The sequence below is a fragment of the Mauremys reevesii genome, linkage group 14 (assembly GCF_016161935.1).
Source record: "Mauremys reevesii isolate NIE-2019 linkage group 14, ASM1616193v1, whole genome shotgun sequence".
Classification (NCBI taxonomy): Eukaryota; Metazoa; Chordata; order Testudines; family Geoemydidae; genus Mauremys; species Mauremys reevesii.
The window spans coordinates 19,807,677-19,828,633 of NC_052636.1; the positions used below are offsets into that span (position 1 = coordinate 19,807,677).

The following is a 20,957-nucleotide window of genomic DNA, read 5'->3' on the forward strand; positions in this document are numbered from 1 at the left end:
GGGGCAGGGCAGGTGTGGGGCCAGCTCCCAGTGAGATCTGTTTTCACCATTGCCCCCTTTCAGTCACTCTGGGATGGTAACTCTGCTCCCAGCTGTCAGGCAGCTTCCAGCCCAACCACCCTGCTCACTACCTCCATGGTCATGTGTCACCCCCCTTGCCAGCACACAGAGCCTGCAGGAAAGCTACTCCAGCCAGATGCATTGGTATAGTGGTGTGTGTAGGTGTCTTCCAAACAATTCATCTGGGTTTGATTCCCAGCCAATGCAATAATGGCTTTTCTCTTCTGTTGTTTCCTCATCTGGAAGTGGTTTAATTTCAGTCACATTGTGTTACAATCACATTATCTATAGAATGAGACAATAAATGGGGCAAAGTCCAGCAGGTCATACAGGATGGAGGCACACAAGGGGCTGGAATGTATCATTTGAGAAAGACAGAACCCTTGGAAACCTGCATCTCCCCTCCCCTGGCCTTGTATGTTATGATTCCAGCTGCGTGAGCTGTTTGTATGCATAGGTGGCAGGTTTGTATAATTTTTGGTGGGGCCCAAAATGGTGGTGCCCCCCCCCGCTCCCGCCCTGTAAGCCGATATAAAATGAAGCTACAACGCGTCAGTGCCACAAGATTACAAGGTTGGAGAAGGGGTAGGGGGTTCCAGGGGCCAGTCAAGGGACAAGGAGCAGGGGGGGTTGGATGGGGCAGAGGTTCGGAGGGGCAGTCAGGGGACAGGCAGCAGTAGGATAGGCATGGGAGTCTAGGAGGTTTATCAGGGGACAGGTAGGGGGTGGGGTCCTGGGGGGAAGTTGGTGGGGGTCTCAGGAGGGGGCAGTTGGGGACAAGGAGAAGGGAGGCTTAGATAGGGGCTGGGGTCCCAAGGGGCAGTTAGGGGCAGTTGTCTCGGGAGTGGGTAACGGGGACAAGGACCAGTGGTGCTTAGATAGGGGGTGGGGGTCCTGGGGGGCAGTTGGGGCAGAGGTCTGGGGAGGGGGCAATCAGCGGCCAGGGGCTGGGATTCAAAGGGCTCTGAGCTGCTGGCAGCCGCCGGGAGCCCAGAGCCCTTTAAATCCCAGCCGCCGCTTTATTTCCTTTACTTCCCTCTCCCTTTTAGACTCAGAGCCTTTAAGGTCAGAAGGGACCAGTGTGATCATCTAGTCTGACCTGCTGCACCTTGCAGGCCAAAAGACCCACCCACCCACTCCTGTAATAGACCCGGGAGGGGAGGCAGCTCCGTGCTCTGCCCCTACCCCAGGCAGCACATGGAGGCCCTCTGCTCCCCTCCCCCCACAACGGGTGTGCAGAGATGTGCCAGCAGCTCTAAGGTGGCTCCCTGCCCACTCTGCCTCCGCCCCTCCGTGCCGCTCCCAGAAGTGGCTGGCATGTCCCAGCATCCCCTGGGGTGGGGGAGTGTCTCCACGTGCTGCCCCTGCCCCGAGCACCAACTCTGCAGCTCCCATTGGCCAGGAACTGTGGATAAGGGTCGGGGCAGTCAGGGGACAGGTAGGGTTCTAGGGGGGCAGTCAGGGACCGGGGTCCCAGGAGGGGGCAGTCAGGGGACAAGGAGTGGGGGGGTGTTGGGGGTTCTGAAGGGGGCAGGAAGTGGGAGGGAGCGGGTGTAATTAGTAATTTGATATGTTGGGTGGTGCCTTTTTTTATGAGTTCGCTTCCCCTCATGTCAGACCCTGGCTACGCCGCTGCCCACGGGAATCCAGTATTCTACAGTATTGCAACTTTTTTGTCTGGAAGGGCCCCCAAAATTGCTTTGCCCCAGGCCCCCTGAATCCTGTGGGCGGCCCTGGAATAATGTCGAGTTTTTGCTCAGAGGGGAGGAGGGCAGTGGGGAGGGATCCTGGAAGCAGGGGAGTTGGACAGTGTGGGGAGGGGAGCCCAGCAGTGGGGGTGGGGGGCAGAGGTCTGGGGGAGGTCAGGGAAGGATCCCAGCGTTGTGGGAAGTGGGCAGCATGGAGAGCCCAGGCCTGGCATGGGCTCTGGGCAGAGTGACTCTGTCCTTCTACACTCCCCCCCCGGCAGGCTAGGCAGGACTGGGAGAATTACGTGTTTGTTGGTAAATGTCAATGTCTGTGTAAACACAGGACCCAATGGCAAAATATTTCCATCGATAATCATCAAATCTGACAGATGGGCAGAGAAAGAAACATGCTGCTTGAGAACGTGTCCTGTTCTAATCCGATACGGGTCCCTTCCGCCTTGGGCACCACCAGGTGGGTGTTTCATTTCCCTCCCTATTTTCACACAGAGACACAATGTCCTTTGCATGGATCCATGAACAGCAAAACCTCCCTGTGTCTCTTGTCTGAGCCAGGGCATTCGATTCCAGTGACACCTTCTCTCCTGCAATGGTAACAGTCAAACAGAGGAGACGTGGCCACCTTCAGCCCTGGCAGTGAGATATTCCCTCTCCTCTTTCTTCATGCTGCTGTTGTTATTCCATAAAACATGAACCATGGAATAAAAAGCTGAGTTTACTCCAAGGTGAGGAAAGAAAGGAGCCACCATCTCCCAAAAAAATCTCAGTGCCCCAGAGAAAAGCTGCCCCTGTTATTGGAACTAATGATGTGCTGGAGATATGTTGGGAAAAGGCACTATCTGAATTGCCAAGGCAGGAAATGAACAATCTACAGCAACATCATTAACCACAGACACACTCTAGCCATGCTCCAGCCAGTGGGGGAATGGGCAGGAATTCATAACCTCAACTACAAAAATGACACACATCTAGAGATAGCATAATTATAATCAGCCAATCAGAACCTCTCCATAGACCCCTTACATGACAACCTTTCTACAATATTGGATGCAAATATACAACAGTGGTCACAATGGTGATCTATACGGTTACAGATTATGTCAATAACGTCACAGGAGGTGACACGGCATCAGTGAGACTGATACTGGAATACTGCCTCCAGTTTTGGTGTCCTCATTTGAAAAAGATGTTGTGAAATTGGAGCTGGGGCAACAAAGAGCCACCAAATGTTCTGAGGGCTGGAGAAAAATGCCTTCTAGTGAGCTATTGAAAGAGCTCAACCTGTTTAGCTGATCAAAAGAAGATTGAAAGGTGACTTCATTGAAGTGTTGAAGTGCCTTAATGGAGAGAAAATATTGGGTATTAAAGGACTCTTTAAAATAGCAGAGAAAGGCATAACAAGACCCAATGGCTGGAAGGTGAAAAGAGACAAATTCATATTACAACTAAGGCACAAAAATTCAACAGTCAGGATGATTCACCACAGGAACAAGCTACCAAGGAAAGTGATGGATTCTCCATCTCTTGATGTCATTTCATGAAGACTAGATGCCTTTCTGGAATGTGTTTGCCCCCAAAATAGCTCTTGTGTCATACAGGAGGCCTGTGATATGCAGGGGGTCAGATTAGATGCTCTAATGGTCTCTTCTGGCCATAAAGTCGACTCATTTCTGAAAAACTGAGTGTAGCATTGGGAGCAGCATCTGATGTTTCCGTGTCTAGCCAGCTTGCTGCCTAGAATGAATGCTTCTTGAGTGGGGTGATCCTCAGGGAGTAGCTCAAACCTGCAAAGTGCCTGGCCAGGGGCAGGACATTGGCACAGCAAGGGAGGGGTGTGGCAGTGACATCACAAAGGCCTTTTGCAGGACCTCAGCCTATTGGTCCAAGGTGGTGGGGAGGTGGTGACCTCACAGAGAGATGCTGACATCAGCCAGGCAGGACAGGGGCGAGGGGCCAGGGAAACCTCAGAGACCCCTGTGGCTTTGCTGCAGCAAGTCTCCTTCTCCAGGTCTTTTTTTGAGGACTGAGAGAGTATTCGGGTTCACGGACGTGAGCGCCAGGAGGAACCTCTTTCGAGTTTTCTCCTTCCCTTTTAGTGATTTTACTAGAAAACAGCTGTCCCTATTTAGAAGGTAAGAGCCTCCTCGAGATGTGAAACCTGTTCAGTCTGATCCATCTGGTGACAGGTCACTTCCCTTCTCTATACCTCAGGCTCCTCCCCATCTGCCCAATGGGAACAGGGACAGTTCTCGAGCTCTGGGCAGTCGTGAGCCTGAGTGAGATAAGGGGCGATAAAGCCCTCTGTGAAGGAGAAAGGGGAGTTTCACGGTGTTTAACACCAAGGAATTCTAAAGTTTGCTAAAATGTCTAGTCTGCGGAAACAAGAAATGGTCGGGCCAAACTTTTTAACCACTGCCTTTTCTAAAGCCCATTCAGGGGTGTGAGTCCCTGTCTTTTAGGTACCTGGGGTTCTTTGCCAGCAGGAGAGAAGAGGTTCCTGCCTCCATTTTTGTGGCCTTAACAAACCAGGTGTTGTGCCCCACTTCTCATCTGAGATCCCTGAAAAAGAACATCTTCCCATCCATGAACAAGACAGGACCTATCTTTCAAAGGGGAACAAAGAGACCCCTGGGACGTGCAGACTAGCCAGCCTCACTTCCATAGCTGGAGAGATACTGCAATACATTCTTAAACAGTTTGTCAGCAGCACCTACAGGAGAATTTGGTTCTTAGGACAAGTGAGCATGGATTTGTCAAGAACAAATCATCCCAGCCCCAGCCCCTTTCCTTCTTTGGCAGGGTTCCGGGCCTAGTGGAGGTGGGTAAACAGTAGATGGGATCTATCTTGGGAATACTAAGGCTTTTGACACAGTCCTGCAGGACATTCTCACAAGCAAACCAGGGAAATGCGGTCTAGATGCAATCAGTGTCATGTGGGTGCACACCCGTTGTGGGGGGAGGGGAGCAGAGGGCCTCCTTGTGCTGCCTGGGGTAGGGGCAGAGCATGGAGCTGCCTCCCCTCCCGGGTCTATTACAGGAGTGGGTGGGTGGGGTCTTTTGGCCTGCAAGGTGCAGCAGGTCAGACTAGATGATCACACTGGTTCCTTCTGACCTTAAAGGCTCTGAGTCTAAAAGGGAGAGGGAAGTAAAGGAAATTTTTTTTAAAAAGTAAACCAAGCATTGTAATACCAGGATGACTCCAACTGCTCATTATATAGTCCCACCCCTTTCTTCCTCCACTGGGTGTTTAATGACCTATTGGGATTGGGGACACTGATTCTCTCATTCCATTGATAAACTGATACAACGTGACTGAAACTAAACCAATTCCCAGGGAAGGAATAATCATATCATTGCAGTGGCTGGGAATTGAACCCAAGTCAACTGCGTGGAAGGCAGCTATGCTCACCACTATACCACCAATGCATCTGGTGAAAATCTCTGATTTTTCACACTTGGTGTCTGGTCACCTTACTTCTCAGCATGAGGCAAATGTCTCTGTGGTCTCTGCCATTCATGGTGGGGAGTTTCCCCACTGATAACAGTTCTTGCTGGGTTGGGGATGGGAGAGACAAGAGGCGTTTATTCTGTTTCATTCCTCTCCATTTTCTGTTCCTCCCCTTCCCTTCCAGGGTCCTCCCTTCCATTTCAGACTGTGCAGTGACACCCTCCCCGCACCCAGGACTCTGGAGCCTCTGGAGCAGCACGATCCCATGAGATCCTCAGTGACCAAGGGTCTTTTCCAACTTCCAGGAGACCCCAGCTTGAGTCTAAAGGAAGCTCTGTTCCTTCCTGGGGATCCTCTCTCCCTTCATGGAGATCAAGATCATGAAGCCTCTGCCTTGCCTCCTGGCTCTGAATTAATGTCCCATTTCCCACTATCTGCTCGAAAGAAACAAATGTTTCTAACCCAGGTGAGCGGCGTTAATTCAGCTGGAATCCTTCACCCACATTCCTTAGGAGATACAGACTGACTGGAGTTCATCTCTGCATGTTCCCAATGGGGAAAGAAAGACACTGAGGGGGAAGGAAGAAGATGGGCAGAAGGAGTTAAATAGGGCTAGACCAGAATAGGACATTTTCTGCCTGTTAAAATGTACTATACTCTAATTGCTTAAAACAAAACAAAAACCCACCAGCTTCTGTTTGAACCATCAGCTTTTCACAGAGCAGCCAAAGTGGTGAAGCACAGACACACATAACCACCTACAGCCCAAGTTTGTCTAAGAAGCACCTATAGTGGCTCATGCAGGGGGAAATACAGCTGTGGGTGTGAGTTCAGGCCTCACCCAGACCGTTGGTTTTCATTAGCCACGGAGCTTCCCCCACTTGCTTTGCTCAATTCACATGGAAAGTGCCATAGGAGGGTGATGAGAGTAAATTCTAAACTCTGAAATGCGGAGGTTGGCCCAGAGATTGGGATAAGGGGTTTGAAGAGAAAAAGCTCTAAGAGTATAAAACCAGACAGTCTCCAGGGGCAGGTACGGTACAATGCCTCAACAGGGAGCCATTTGGGGGAGGGGGTTTCACTCCCTCTGTTAAATGTCCTGAGAGGTATTTGAAGGTGAAGATAACGCCATGGCTAACAGGTGACTGGCATGTCCTGGGTTAAAGAAAGGGACCTGGGTTACTAGTCTGAAGATTTGCGTTACCGTCACTGTCTGACCCCCCTTCAGTGCGGAGCAGGTGTGTGCGTTGCTGGGTGGAACGCACAGACTCCTGCAGAGCAGGGGCAGCTGTTTCCATGGCAGAGAGCCTGGCACTTAGGAGACTTTCTACACTTGCTGTTTTGAAGCAATTCAGTAAAATAACAGAGGAGCTACAATGTCTGGTCCAAAATTTCAGCCGCCCCTGGTGCAAAAACGCTATTTTAGGATCTACATCGGAGGCTCCCGGCACTAGGACACCTGGCCAGAGAGCTCAGTGGGGGCGTAACAGCTGCTGACTCTGAGGGTCCCGGGCTAAATCCACTTGCAGGGGGAAGCGTGTTGATTTATTTGATGGATAATGAGCACCAGCTACCAGGGGAGAAGCCCTGAGAGTCGCTGCCACTCCAGCTGCTGCTAGGGCAGGGGGGAGCCCCAGGGGGGCAGCTGCTGCTCTGGCCACCCCAGAAGTGCTGCCAGAGGCCACCAAGCTGTGGCTGCTCCTGCTGCCCTCGGGACCACTGGTCAAGTGGTCCCCAGGGCCAGCCGCATTGGCCACTGCTTGGGCGGTCCCTGGAGCCAGTTGATTGAGTGGCCCTGGAGTCAGCCACTGTGGCCACTGCAGAAGTCACAGAGGTGGCAGGAAGTCACAGAATCCATCACTTCCACCACCTCCGTGACAGACACGGAGACAAACCCCTCCCTGCTGTGACTGCAGTTCCTGGAAGGAAAGAGAAGAACAGAAAGTGACGAGAGAAAGAAAAAGAGAGACTCCCTGTCACCTCTCTCCCTGCTGCCTCCCCCCTTGTATTCTGTAACCCCATCTCACTGGGTTCCCTGTGCTGGTGCCATGGGGGTGACACTAGAGTTCTGGGGATTTGGGGGGCTCTTCATTTCTCAACATTTCACACAAATTTGTCTTTGGGCTGAAATTTCTCCTGTTAGGCCTCTCAGTCAGAGCTGTACCCCACCCTGCTTGCGGGGGGAGGGGGGGGAAGAGGGGAGATGTAAATTGCAGAGTAGGCAGAGAAGTCGCCCATAAAGGGTCATATTGATCTGGTGACTGGTTCTGACCGGGGTCCCACGTTCTCTGACACAGGCTCATGTGCAGAACATGGGAGCTCTGGCTTGTCCTAAATGCTGTAGAGTGTGAGTTCCTGGAAAGGGCAGGGGAGAGGGAGCAGGAGGAGAAAGGCAGAGACATTGGAGACGAGGAATTGGGGGGAGAAGAAGGAGAGAACAGAGAGACAGTAAATGATTGAAGCAGAACAGGTGTCCCAACTCCATCTTGCTCATCACAGGTGTTCAGAGAGACAGGAAGTTGCAGGTTTTCCAGTGTCAAGTCTGAACTTAGATTCTAACAATTTGCGTTGAAATATCAAGGGGATCTCCACATACCTGATCTCTTCCCTCCTCACCTTTTTTGTATTAATTTTTATTTTGACGTGTTTGGCTTAACCATGATCGTCTCTTTCCCCACCTGTATTGCAATTTGGGGGTTATGTTTATTTTGCCTCCCTGTTGTTCATGTCATAATTATAACAGCAAAGGAAGCTGCAGGAGCAAAAACTGACTCAAAACTTCATTTCCCCATCATGCCGGAACATCCTACAAACAGCTCACAAAGCTGGAATCATAACACGCAAGGCCAGGGGATGGGAGATGCAGGTTTCCAAGTGTTCTGTCTTTCTCAGATGACACATTCCAGCCCCTTGTGTGCCTCCATCCTGTATGACCTGCTGGACTTCGACACATTTATTGTCACATTCTATAGATAATGTGATTGTAACACAATGTGACTTAAATTAAACCACTTCCAGATGAGGAAACAACAAAAGAGAAAAGCCATTATTGCATTGGCTGGGAATCAAACCCAGATGAATTGCTTGGAAGGCATCTATGCACACCACTATACCACCAATGCACCTGGCAGGAGTAGCTTTCCTGCAGGCTCTGCAATGGGGTGACATATGACCATGGAGGTAGTGAGCAGGGTGGTTGGGCTGGAAGCTGCCTGACAGCTGGGAGCAGAGTTACCATCCCAGAGTGACTGAAAGGGGGCAAAGGTGAAAACAGATCTCATTGGGAGCTGGCCCCACACCTGCCCCACCCCTAGGAGAGGGGAACTGAAGCTCAACTTCAATCACAGAAAAATCTTCCCTGAGAAGGAAGGGGACAGCTTGTTTTAAAGACCAGGTTTGTGTTTGTTCCTGCTACATACGGAGGGGCTGGGTAGTGCTGATTCCAGCCCCCAGACTCTGGGAGGATAAGGAACAAATTCAGGCTGCCAGTGACCTGCAGGAGGGAGATGATCTTTTGACAGTGACGGACGCCTCGTCCTAAAGGTCTTTGTCTGCCCCCTTCCAGTGACTGTTTGGCACAGGAATGCAGCCCCCACTCCTGGGTCGCTCCTGGGGAAATAACATTTCTGTGCAAAACACCAAAGTTTTTAACAGAAAGGAAGAAAAGGAAATGGCCACATGATGGGACTAGGACATAAGGAATGAAACACAAGATCCTTCTCCCATGTGCATTGACTTTTAACCTTGTTTGTGGTGGTGTTGTATCCATGTTGGTCCCAGGGGTCCTCTGGGGCGCCGGGCATTGGCCACTTTTGGGAGAGGGGCTAGATGAACTGGTCTGACTCAGTGTGGCTGTTCTTATGTTCTAACTGCCGGTTATGGAAGAGACGTCCCTTCAGGCTACACAGAACTGAAGAAGTGTGTGGGTCTTAGCTCTCATCTTGTCTCTTTCACCAACAGAGGTTGGTCCTTTGCAAGCTCTTACCCTCACCACCTTGTCTCTCTTGGACTCTGAAAAGTGCTTTCTCTCCACTCCCTTTGGAGAGAAGTTTCCCTTTGGGCAACTATCAGGCTGAAGCAATTGTATTGACTGTGACACTACAATTGAAGATTTTATATTATAAATAAATGAGTCTAAACCTGAGGTCTCTGGTTTTCACACTGGATTTTCTAACCCTGTTCCCAATTCTCTTCTAGAAAGGCCTCCAGGATGCCTTCCCAGCCCAGCAAAAGTGGCCAGGAGAAAGCCCACACTGCTGCTTTCAGGTACTGCTGAAGGCTGCTATCAACCTCACTCAGTCCCCAGGCTGTGGCAGTGCCTGGGATTCTTCCATCCAAGTGCAGGACTCTGCACTTCTGCAGTTCCTCAGAACTCCTTTTGGGCCTCACCCCAACCTCCAATTTGTCTAGGGGCCCAAACTCCTGTGTCCCAGCGGATTCTTTACATGCTTTCATGACTACAGAGCAGACAGAGCAAAGAGCACATGTTCCAAGTTTTGTGCTATCGAGTTTGGATTCCATGCTTTCCCAGCTGGAAGAACACAACAGGGTGAGACACGTTGAGACCACCCTGTGACCCTTCCTCAGGTGCTGAGGACTGAGTTTTGCCACCAGCCACTGGAAGAGGAGGAGATTTGCATTTGGCAGCTGGATGTTGTGACCAGACCTCACCCCACCTGCTGGAGCTGAGCTACAACAGCGACCTGAACAACTTATGTTCTAACTGCTGGTTATGGAAGAGACGAACTTCCAGGCTACACAGAACTGAAGAAGTGTGCGGGGTTAGCTCCACAGCTTGTCTCTTTCACCAACAGAGGTTGGTCCTCTGCAAGCTCTTACCCTCACCCGCCTTGTCTCTCTTGGACTCTGAAAAGTGCTTTCTCTCCACTCCCCTTGGAGAGACGTTAAGTTTCCCTTTGGGCAACTATCAGGCTGAAGCAATTGTATTGACTGTGACACTAGAATTGAAGATTTAATATTATAAATAAATGAGTCTAAACCTGAGGTTCTGGTTTTCACATTGGATTTTCTAACTCAGTTCCCAATTCTCTTCTAGAAAGGCCTCCAGGCTGCCTGCCCAGCCCAGCAAAAGTGGCAAGGAGAAAGCCCACACTGCTGCTCTTTCAGGTAGTTGAAGGCTGCTATCAAACCCCCCTCACTCAGTCAGTCCCCAGTCTGTGGCAGTGCATAGGATTCTTCCGTCCTAAGTGCAGGACTCTGCACTTCTCCTTGTTGAACCTCCTCAGATTTCTTTTGGCCCAATCCTCCAATATGTCTAGGTCGCTCTGGACCCAAACCCTGTCCTCCAGCGCTTGGATTCTTTACATGCTTTCACAGAGCAAAGAGCACATGTTCCATGATTTCATAGGGCAGAGTTTTGTGCTATCGGGAGCTTTCCCTGTGTGGATTTGACAGGTGGATCAACATAGAGACACATTGTGACCCTTCTCAGGGTGCTGAGGACTGTAAGTCGCCTTGTTGCCACCTGCCACAAGGAAGAGGGAGTTTTGCATTTGGCAGCTGGATGTTAGTGACCAAACTCACCAGCCTGCTGGAACTCAAGGACCCTCCTCTGAGCTACAGCAGCCACATTAACCCTTGAGTTCCTTCAATGTGTCCCCCTCTGGGGTCCAGCCCGGATCTCCAGATACCTGGTGAAATCCCAGATCCTCTCTTCCCCAAGTATCCCAGGTTACTAGTTTTACTGTGGACCATTGCTACTGTATCTCACACAGCACCTGAGTACAGTTATCGAACAAGCAAAAAATTTATTTCACAACGGAGAGAGATTTAAACACACAAACGTGAGTGATGGAAACCAACTGTTACCAACTAAACAAAGGCAGAAAGTGATAGAATAGAAAGGCCAGCACAAAAAACAGAGAGAGGAACAATAAGATACTAAAAGGACAATGGTTGGAACTCTCCATTTCTCTCAGTCTTTGGAGTGGTGGGTAGTAGAGCTGTAGCAACAGTTGAGGAACCAGGGTAAATTAAATCTAAGGTTTGAGCTGCTAGTGAAGCATTTTCCACACTCACGGCATTCCTAGGGGCTCTCTCCTCCGTGGATTGTTTGATGCCTAATAAGGTGCGAACTGCGATTGAAGGTTTTCCCACACTCAGTGCATTCATAGGGCCTGTCCCCTGTGTGGATTCTCTGATGTACAGAAAGGGCTGCGCTGTGAGAGAAGGTTTTTCCACGCTCACTGCATGTATTTTTTCTCTTTCGCCTGAGGATTTCCTGCTGTGTTGTGGTTTCCATGAGGATCTTCTGAGTTCCCCAGGAAGAAATAAATTTATCCACTTTCTTCCCTGGCTGGTTTTCTTGATCTGTTTTTGGTCTGTTCTAATCTCCCAGGATTTTCCCTGCTCATGACTCCTGGACACATTCCTTTTCGATCTTTGCGATAATGCTCTGTTTTTACCCACTGGCTCAACATTTTCAGGCTGAGAATTCTGCTCCTCTTTCTCACATGCCATTGCATCACCTGCTGTGACAGAGACAGAAACCTCAAACAGGGATGGAAAGGGGAAGACCAAACAAAAACAATTGCTGAAGACAGGTCAAATAAAAATCAGGAGCTGAACTCCCCCAAATTCTTCCCCCAAATAGGAGAGAGGAGGGGGATGAATTCAGCCTTCACATCCCATCCAAATACGCAGGGGGAAGGGAGGAAGCTACTGCCTGGTGTCTGCTAGGATCTATAGGAAGCCATGAACTATATTTACCCTGAGGATATGACCCCTGCAAGGGACAATAATGAACTGAGAGACCTCCCCAAGGGCTTTGTTGGGCATCCCAGATGTTTCCTTCAGGCACTTACAGATTCTGAGGTGGTTTAATGTTTCCTCACCTGTGCAGGGAGATCTCAGGATCTCTCTTTCCTCTGAACCCTGGAGGTCTGGGACCCATGGCTCTTCCCCTTGTTCCAGCTGGGAGATCACATCACGCTGGAAAACTAGAAACCCTGCTCAGATGAAAGAAAACAAAGGAGTTCAGTTGATTTCATAAGACTTGGTCATAAAAAAAACATTCTATTCATTTAACTTCAGTGTTTAGTGTGACCTGGTGGGCCAGGGGCAGTTCTCACTGAAAATGCCAAGATCAGGGCAGGCTGAAAAAGGGAGACCAGATGCTCCCAAAACTGATGGTTAACACTGAAGTTAAACTCACCGACCAGTCACAAACTGTGCTTCTGATCCCCCACTAGGGTTATCGAGAAGCTGAAAAAAGAAATCACACGGCCCCCATTATTGCATCCCAGTTCTCTGGCTCCCAATCAGCAACTAGGTCCAGTACAGTGAGAGGTTTTTTAGAAACTCTGCTCACATAAACAAAGTGTTCCTCTGACCCCAAAGGCTCAGCCACATCACCAGGTCAGTATAGGTTTGGATATTACCCGAAATTCCATCCTTCCAGACAATCCTTTAGCATCTAAACTAAAGGTTTAAAGGAAAGAAAGACAGAAAGAAGTTAAATGGGAACGCAGTCAGACACATTCCAAAATGGATATATCAGGTTCTTAGCAGTATTGGTGAGTTGCTGGCTTGAAAGTCCGTCTGGAACACATCCATAGCTTGGATGGGTCATTCAGTCCTTTGTTCCAGGGTTCAGTTTGTAGAGAAGTTGCTCCAGAGGTAGGAAGGGGGATTGAAGACAAAATGGAGATGATGCAGCTGCCCTTTATATTCCTTTTGCCATGTGGCCTGTACTTCCTGTGTCCCAAACACAAGATTCACAGGACGTGGCATGGAAAAGCCTTGAAGTTCTCAGTAGACAGGCATACCCCGGCATGTCTTGCTGACTCAATAGGTGTATCCCCTTGGTCCTTTCCATGGGCTCATTGTACAGCTGATGACCCTGAATGGGCCATCAAACAGGCTAAGCAGTGTTGATGCCAATATGTCTGGGGGGTGTCACCCAGAAATACTGCACAAGTCTGGAAATACAGATATACCCCACAGATCTATAACTCACAATACAAAGGTGATACAAACGTAGAAACAAAATTATCATACTTGGCAAATCATAACATTTTCACTGACACCTGGCATGGCATATCTAGCACGATTCATTGCAAATTTATCAGATTATATTATTATTTTTATTATTAATACCAAAGTGTCTCAATTCCATACAGCGTCACACTTGGTAAACCAGAGAATTCCCAGGACCAGTTCCCCAGGTCCTTGAAGATGCCGAACACTGTGCTTATGAGGGATTGAAATACCCACATATCTGCTGGGAACACACACACAGACACTGTGTCAGTCTATACCCCTGTGCTCACTCTTCTAGAAAATTATAATCAATTTTGTACGCAGTATGGCTTGTGAGGTATCATTTGAAAATGCATAATCTACTGAATATTACCCTTCTGTTAAAATGTGTAGTAACACTGTATGTAAAGTTATGAGATTTTAGAGTATGATATTACTGAAAAAGTTACAATTCTGGGGAACACCCACAGAGCAGTTCCTCAGAGACAGCAAGGAAAACAGCTGGTCAAACAGCCATTCTCCTGCAGGGGGAAGGTGTGAAGAAGACATTTACATTCCATCACAGGGACCACTTAAAGTTGTTGTGGAAAAAGACCACACGATTGATTTTGAATCAGCTCAGCCTGAGGTTCTTTTCTTGGTTAAAAGTGCGCAGGGGGCGACAGCTATTGGAATACTGTCCCCCTGAGCTAAAAATCACAGAAGCCTTTTAAAGCTTAAAACCCCAAACAACGACACATACGTTGCACGTTAATTTCCTTATTTGGAATATATTGCAAAATATGATGCAGGTCAAAAGCGAGCTGAACAATCAGTTTTCCATATTCGGCCTTTCCTGTTATTGTTATTACACCTGGTGATATGGGAGCAAGACTCTGCATGTCTCAAGAAATGTCACTACCAACCTAGGCCATTTTCACATGCTGGGTGCAATCCAGAGCAGTGAGGAGTTGTGTCATCTGTAATCCTGGGTGAGATTCAGTGTTCTGCTGCTGGAGATCCCCTGTCTGGATACTCCCAGCCAGCATTCAAGGACGCGCCGAGTGTCTGTGTGATAAGTAACCCTGGACTGGCAGCTCTGACTCCAGCCGCCTGCTTGTTACACCCCAAGCACATTCTGGTTTGGGTAGAGAAGGCTCAGGGTTTGAGAGAAGGCCGGGGGTAGGAAGCTTCTGTTGGTTATGCTGGACCTAAGCCCCAGTTTTACTTGAGTAAAGAGGAGCTATTTGACACTGTGCGATACGGCTCCTGTGCTCTGTTCCCAAAGTGTTCTGCAGCATGGGAGGGTCTCTGGTAGTGTGTGTGTGTCACTGGCATATTGGGGTGATGCAGAAACAGGACAGAGTAGAGGTGGCATTGGGGGGCTGGCGTGAACCTTAACTCTTCATTTCCCCTTCGAAGAACCGAGGGGACAGGAACCCTTACCCAGCGAGGTCACAGTCTCATAGTTCTGCTGCATGACATCCCAGTAGAGGGCTCTCTGAGCGGGGTCCAGCAGAGCCCCCTCTCCCCTGGTGAAATGCACAGCCACCTCCTCGAAGGTCACCGGCCCCTGAAAGAGCAAGAGTCCAACACTCAGGACCTCTTTCCCCTCTCACAGCCCCACTATTTGTGGCAGAGAGGAGCGAATCAAATGGAAGCTCTGGGTGGATCCCACTCAACAGAGTCCAACCCCCACCCCCCTCAGCGTATCCAGCAAATACCAGGGTGAGGGGACGAAGAGAGCCCCTTGTCTCTCCCAGCAGATCCATCACACACCTACTGGCCACCGACTGATACAGGAGATGGAGCCCCTAGCAGGGTCCAGGGAGAGCTCCCTGGTAGGAAGCCCAATAACCTCCTCATTGTGAGAAGCGGGATATGAAGGGAGAGGCAGCTCCAATAAGCCTGACTCATGGGTGCCCCCTTCATATCTCACAGCAGCCGCTGGTTAGTGAGCTCAGGCTCCAGCACTGGGAGTCTGGTCAGTTTGACTAGCTCCATGTAGGTGAGCTATTTTCTTTCTTCACAAATCAGGGCATTTCCACCTCCCAACCTCCTGGGTCTGTTCCTAGAATCTAGGGCACTTATTAAATAACTCCCAGCAGGTTTGCTACACCCTGGCCTCCTCCTTTCCCCACCCTGTGTATTTCCTGCCCCGCTCCAACCTCCAAACCAGACTGTGCAAACCTTCCCATCTCCGGTGTATTTGCTCTCCCTCTCCTCCAGCAGGAACACACCAGCAACCCCCCGATAATCTCTACCTGAGTTGGCTCCACTGCAGCCATTTCTCTTCCCTGTCCCACGCCAGGCTGGGATGAGCTGGAGCAAAACATGGACGTCATTCTGCAGCCTGTCTGGGGGAGAAGGGCAGTTGTGGGCGTTTCAGAACCAGTTTTAGTTAACTTCACATCAGAATTCCTCCAGGCCCTTTCCCTGCAGACAGACACCCTAGATCCTGCCATGCTGGGAAATGCTCAATCTGTTTATTACAATGTAGACCTGGCCCCTCCTGCCAGGCTAGGCCCAGACACATTTTTAACCTCCCTTCTCCCTCCCCTCACCCCCTAACAAAGTCTCTGAACACAAGGCTAGAAACCAAAGGAGTCACTGTGGGGGATTCCCTCGGACACTGACCCCACGGCAGCCACACCCCAGCAGGGGGAATATGGAGTCAGGAACTGGCTTTTCCTCTGTCTGATCCTTGTTTTGTCCACTGGAAAGTGGTTCTGCCCAGGGATGCAGCAATACATGTGTCTGGGTGGACTAGAGAGCTGGAAATCTCTCCCCCAACTCATTTCTCACACTGCCCCTTTCAGTCTCTCCTTCCCCTGTCCTCTCTCTCTGCCCCTCTGGCTGGGACAGTCCCATTCCTGGGGGCTTTGCTCTCCCATGGCTGGATTTTCTCCTGGCAATTGGTACTGGGAGGAGAAATGAGGAGGGGCTGTTTGTGCAGAGTCACTTTCTTGCCAGTCCCCAGCACTTTCCCTGAGGTCTGTCAGTTACCTAGAGACTCTGGCTCAGAATTTAGTATTAAAAGGGCCTAGGGCTGCCCTAGGGTGCTAGGACCAGCTGGAGAAAGTCATCCCCTGGGCCGGGCAGAGAAGCAGCTTTAATTCAGGTCACTTCCCAGCACAGAACCCCACTGGGGGAGCAGAAGCTGCTAAGCCTGGTCTCCCAGATCACAATGGAGGCTGCAGCGTCTGACCCAGGAAGCTGAACCCCAGTATCCTGAGCAGAGAGGGACAGAGCGTTTGAGCAGCTTCCCTCCTTTAGCTCTCTGGGGAGAGCAGCTAATGAGAACCCCTCCTCACAGGGAGAATTGCTGATCTCATTTGCACCACTGTCCATCCGGAGTCACTCCTTGTCTTTCCATACAGTGACTCTGGATTAACAATGGTCTCAGTGAAACCAGAGTTCAGAAAGAATGAGTCCAGAACGCTGGGGAAGAGACCATTGTGCGGCAGTGCTGACCCCCCTCCCACCTCCATCTCTCCCCAGATCCAGGACAAGGACTGGACAATCTAGGAGAACGGAATTGGAAGTTCCTGCAGTTTTCAAGAGGGGAGAAAAGCAAAAATCTGTGATTTCACTTCACAGTGTTTGATAAGTGGCAAGAAAGTTACCACGGTGACTGGGCCTGGCTGGGGAATGTCGGGCAGTGCTTGGAGCCAGGATTCTGGCATAAGCTAATCAGGGAGAAGCAGGAAGGTCAGGAGCAGCCCCCAGAGCCCTAGGCAACCCCCCCAGATACTCCCTGGGACGCAGCCCCCAGAGTCCCTGGCCAGGGACCTCAGATACCCCTCAGAGCCCCACCGGCCAGACAACCCCCACCAGACCGTCACTGACAGGTTGGGAATCCCAAAGGGTTCCCCCCACCAAGAGACCACAACAGCCAGAGACCCCCCAAAAGGGACCCCCACTGGGAACTCAGTCCCTCACTGCCTGCCTAGGATCCCCCCCACCCTCCAGCAGGATCTGCCCTGCCCTTTGCCTGGCACCCCCTCCTCCCCTCCTGCGGGATCCTGATGCTTTACAGGGCACCCCTGGCCTAGCGCCGGGATTCTCCCCACACACTCTGTGCACTGGGCACGGCAGCGATCCCAGGAGTCTGCGGGAAGCCCAGACAGAGCCCTGGCACAGCACCAGGCTCCCTCTAACCCCTGTCCCGCCTCCCCAAGAGACGCCCACCCCGGCTGTTCTGCAGCCACCAGGCCCCCAGCGATACCCACCTCCAGGACCCACAGCCTCAGGGCTGGGCACATCACAACCACCCCCTGAAACCCCAAATCTCCAGAACCCACCAACCTCACTAGGGTCCCCCCTGCCCCGCCCCCCCGAGGCCTCCCCACCACAATCCCCTTCAGCTGCTATCTCCCCAGCCCCACCCCCACCCAGCAACACTGTTACCTCACAGTGCCTGAGAAGTGGATAGAAAGTGACCACTGCCCCCTGCTGGCCAGTCACACAGGCAGAGGGAGACCTGGGGGATGTCTCTGGAACTGGAGTATGGAAGGCATGGAGGGACAAAATAGGTAAGAAATGTCCATGCCTGTCACTAGCAAATAATGGCCACCATGGATCCACCCCAGAGGTGGCTGCATCTTAGCACTGCGGGAAGCAACCCCTCACAGAGGCCTTTTGCCATGGGGCTTGGGATACTTCTCAACTCACACTGCACTCAGAGTGACCTCCTCATCCCGTGCCAGCTGGAGAAAAGAAAAGGGTCCAGCCAACTCTTCTGTTACCGGTTGGGAACCACTGATCCCCAAACAGGGGGAGGCCTCTGGCGTTGATGGGTATTAAATATCTGCCTGGTCTCTTTCTTCGGCAAACATTTTAACAGAGGTAAAGGAGGGAACAAATGATTCGCAAAGGAGTCGGGAAAGATGATCTCTGGGCAATTTAACCCCCTACAACATCCAGGATGGAGAAGGACTCAGGGCAACAGGTTCCCTTGAAGGAAGAAGTTGCTGGGATTTAGAAACACGGGGAACAGCCCCAAACCTGAGAGGATTTTTAACTTACATTTGATAATGACATAGAAAGAGGCAAAACCTGAGCTTTGAGAGCAACGTTCAGAAATGAAAGAGTTCCCAATCTGAGAAATTTTGGATCCATTTTGCAAATTATAGAGAGGAAAGTGGAAAATCAGAGGGATTTTATATCAGTTGTTGATAGGAGGTAAAATCTGAGTGTTTCACATCAATATTTGATAAATGAGTAAAGAGGAAATGGGCAATATTTGCAAACATTTTATATCCAGGTTCAAGAATCTGAGAAAAGGTGTAAATCTGAGATTTTCTTGGTATTTTATAATTAGAGAGACAGGGGGAAATCTCAGGGCATATTCAATTAGAAATAGACAACTAGAGAGCAGTGGGGCAAATGTTTAGGGTATTTTATATGAATCTTTGAGATTTGCAAAGAAAATGTGTCAAACTGCGTATTTGATAACATGAGAGAAAAACACCAAGATCTGAGGGGATTTTATGTTGCTGTTAACGAACTAGTGGAAAAGGGGGACTGTTGGATTGGATTTTATACGACTGTCCAATACATAAACACAAAGTAATGGTTCCCCCCACCCCCACCATTCCCATGGGCAGCAGGAAGCCCTTTGAGGAGCTGATTAAAAGGGCAAGGGAGGGGGAGCTGAAAGGTCCCTGGATAAAGGAAGGGGGCAGCAGTGGGGGACGGGCGGGTGACTGGCAACTGATGGTTGGGGGCAACTGTGTTGGTAGTTAGGGGGCAACAACTGGGATTGGGAAACTGGGGTCTGGGCAGTCCCCATGGGGGACACGTGCGCCTCCCTTCCCTGCCCTGGCAGAGACCCGGCATCTCCTAGAAGATCAGGGCTGGAAGGGACCTCAGGAGGTGTCTAGTCCAACCCCCTGCTCAAAGCAGGACCAATCCCCCACTAAATCCCCAAATGGCCCCCGCAAGGAGTCAGCTCCCAGCCCTGGGTTTAGCAGGCCAGTGCTCCAACCATTGAGCCATCCCACCCCCACCCCAGGGGCAGCCATGTGCTGGGGAATGACTCAGGGCAACAATTTCCCACCTGAACAAGGACAAATCGCTGCAGATAAAATGGGTGGGAAAATGCCCCTCACTAGAGAAGATTTTAAACTGACGTTTGAGACTCATGGGGAGAACGGGGGAAATCGGGGGAGACGGGAGAGCTGATCATTGGAGGGGATGGGGGGGAATCGCCCCAGATTTTATAGCCCCGTGTGAGACACTGAGAGAGAAAAGGGGCAGAACTAGAGAGAATTTGTAACGGGGGCGAGAGGCAAGTGGCACAAACAGGGACAGGATCCAATTAACCCCCCTCCCCCCGCCTGCCACTCCCCCCCCCACTTGGGAATTTCCTGGCTGCCCAGAGACAGTTCAACCCCCCCCCCCGCGTCCCACTGACCTTCCCCCCCCCACAACTCCAGCTTCTCCCCTCCCTGCCTGACACCCCCATCTCCCCCACACCACAGGATCCCCGCCAGGCCCCAGTCTCTGCCCCCAAATCCCACTGGGGCTGAGGCAGCTCTGAGGCTTCTCCCAGGTTCCCCAGGGCAGAGTCACTTTCCTGCCCAGCCCCAGTGCCCCCCCCCCCCGGGTCTCTCACTCCCCGGGGGGCTCCGTGGGGGGCTGGACACCAGGGATGCAGGACGGCAGGAATGGGGGTGACAGGCCTCCTGCTCCTCAGTCTCACGGCGGGACCCAGGGGGCTCGTCACTCTCCGGCTCGGGAGCGCTGGGAAGACCCGACCGTGGAGGGGCCGTCGCTGGGGGGGGCGGCCCCGCGCAGGCGCTGAGCACGTCCTTATATCACTTCTGTGGCGGGAAAAGTGCTGAGGAGATGGAACCCTGAGGGCTGGTTTTGGCGGGAAAAACCGGCTTGGACTGGTTTGAGCCTGGCCCCTGATGGTAAACAAGTCCCCTCTCAGAGATGGAGTCCAGGGGTCAATAGTTCATATGCTCCAGATTGGATCTTATTTTAAAGCCAGTGATTTACTTCATAAACATCTTATTAACCAACTCATTGAACCTATTAAACAATTCGTACTTCTCACACCTAACAATGAGATATACAAAAGAACACAGACAAGCCTTGTCAGTAACGTTGCAAGGTTCAAGCAGGCTCAGCCCTGGCATTGCCACCCCTCCTGCGGCTAGTAGCTGCAGCTGGCTAAGGCTGGCCTCTGGGAACTGGCCCCATGGCTGTAGCCAGAGAAGCTGCAGGTGGCTCTTTGACTACTGGGACCATTAAGCTAGAGCAGCTAAAGACACTGGAGTTCACCTCAAGGAACAGAGGTCTCCAGTAGGACAGGAATGTCAGGGGGAGCAGGGAAAGAGGGAGCAGGTCAGGCTGGCAGAGGGAGCTTCCAGCTGGGTGGGAGCATGTCCAAAGTAGAAAGGAAACAAGGGTGGGGAGAGGTGGTGGTGACCAGGTAGCAGACTAGCATGTAGATGGGAGCAGAGGGAGAGAGGCTGGTGGCTTCAGATTCCCAAGGGCTAAGTCCTGACTTTGGGGAGATGGTGTTTGCAGCTGGCTGGCTCACATGGCAGGATGGGGGCTGAGGGGGGAATCTGTCAGAACTGATCAGGTGTCTGCTGGCTTTAGAACTGTGAGCTGAGACTAGGACCACATGCCGTGACTGGTGACATGGGGGGTACTGGAGACATGGCTAGAGAAGGTCTGAATGAGGAAGGAGATAAATCTGTTGGGAGTTTCCTTGATCACTATGAAAGTTCTGCTCACTGTGGACA

The 20,957-nt window shown here is 51.0% G+C and overlaps 1 non-coding gene across 1 annotated transcript; it reads right to left on the reverse strand.

The window, feature by feature from the left end:
- Positions 1 to 5,120: 5,120 nt before the first annotated feature.
- Positions 5,121 to 5,192, reverse strand: TRNAG-UCC. Its single transcript has one exon. It is a non-coding gene; the product is annotated as a tRNA-Gly (tRNA).
- Positions 5,193 to 20,957: the final 15,765 nt, after the last annotated feature.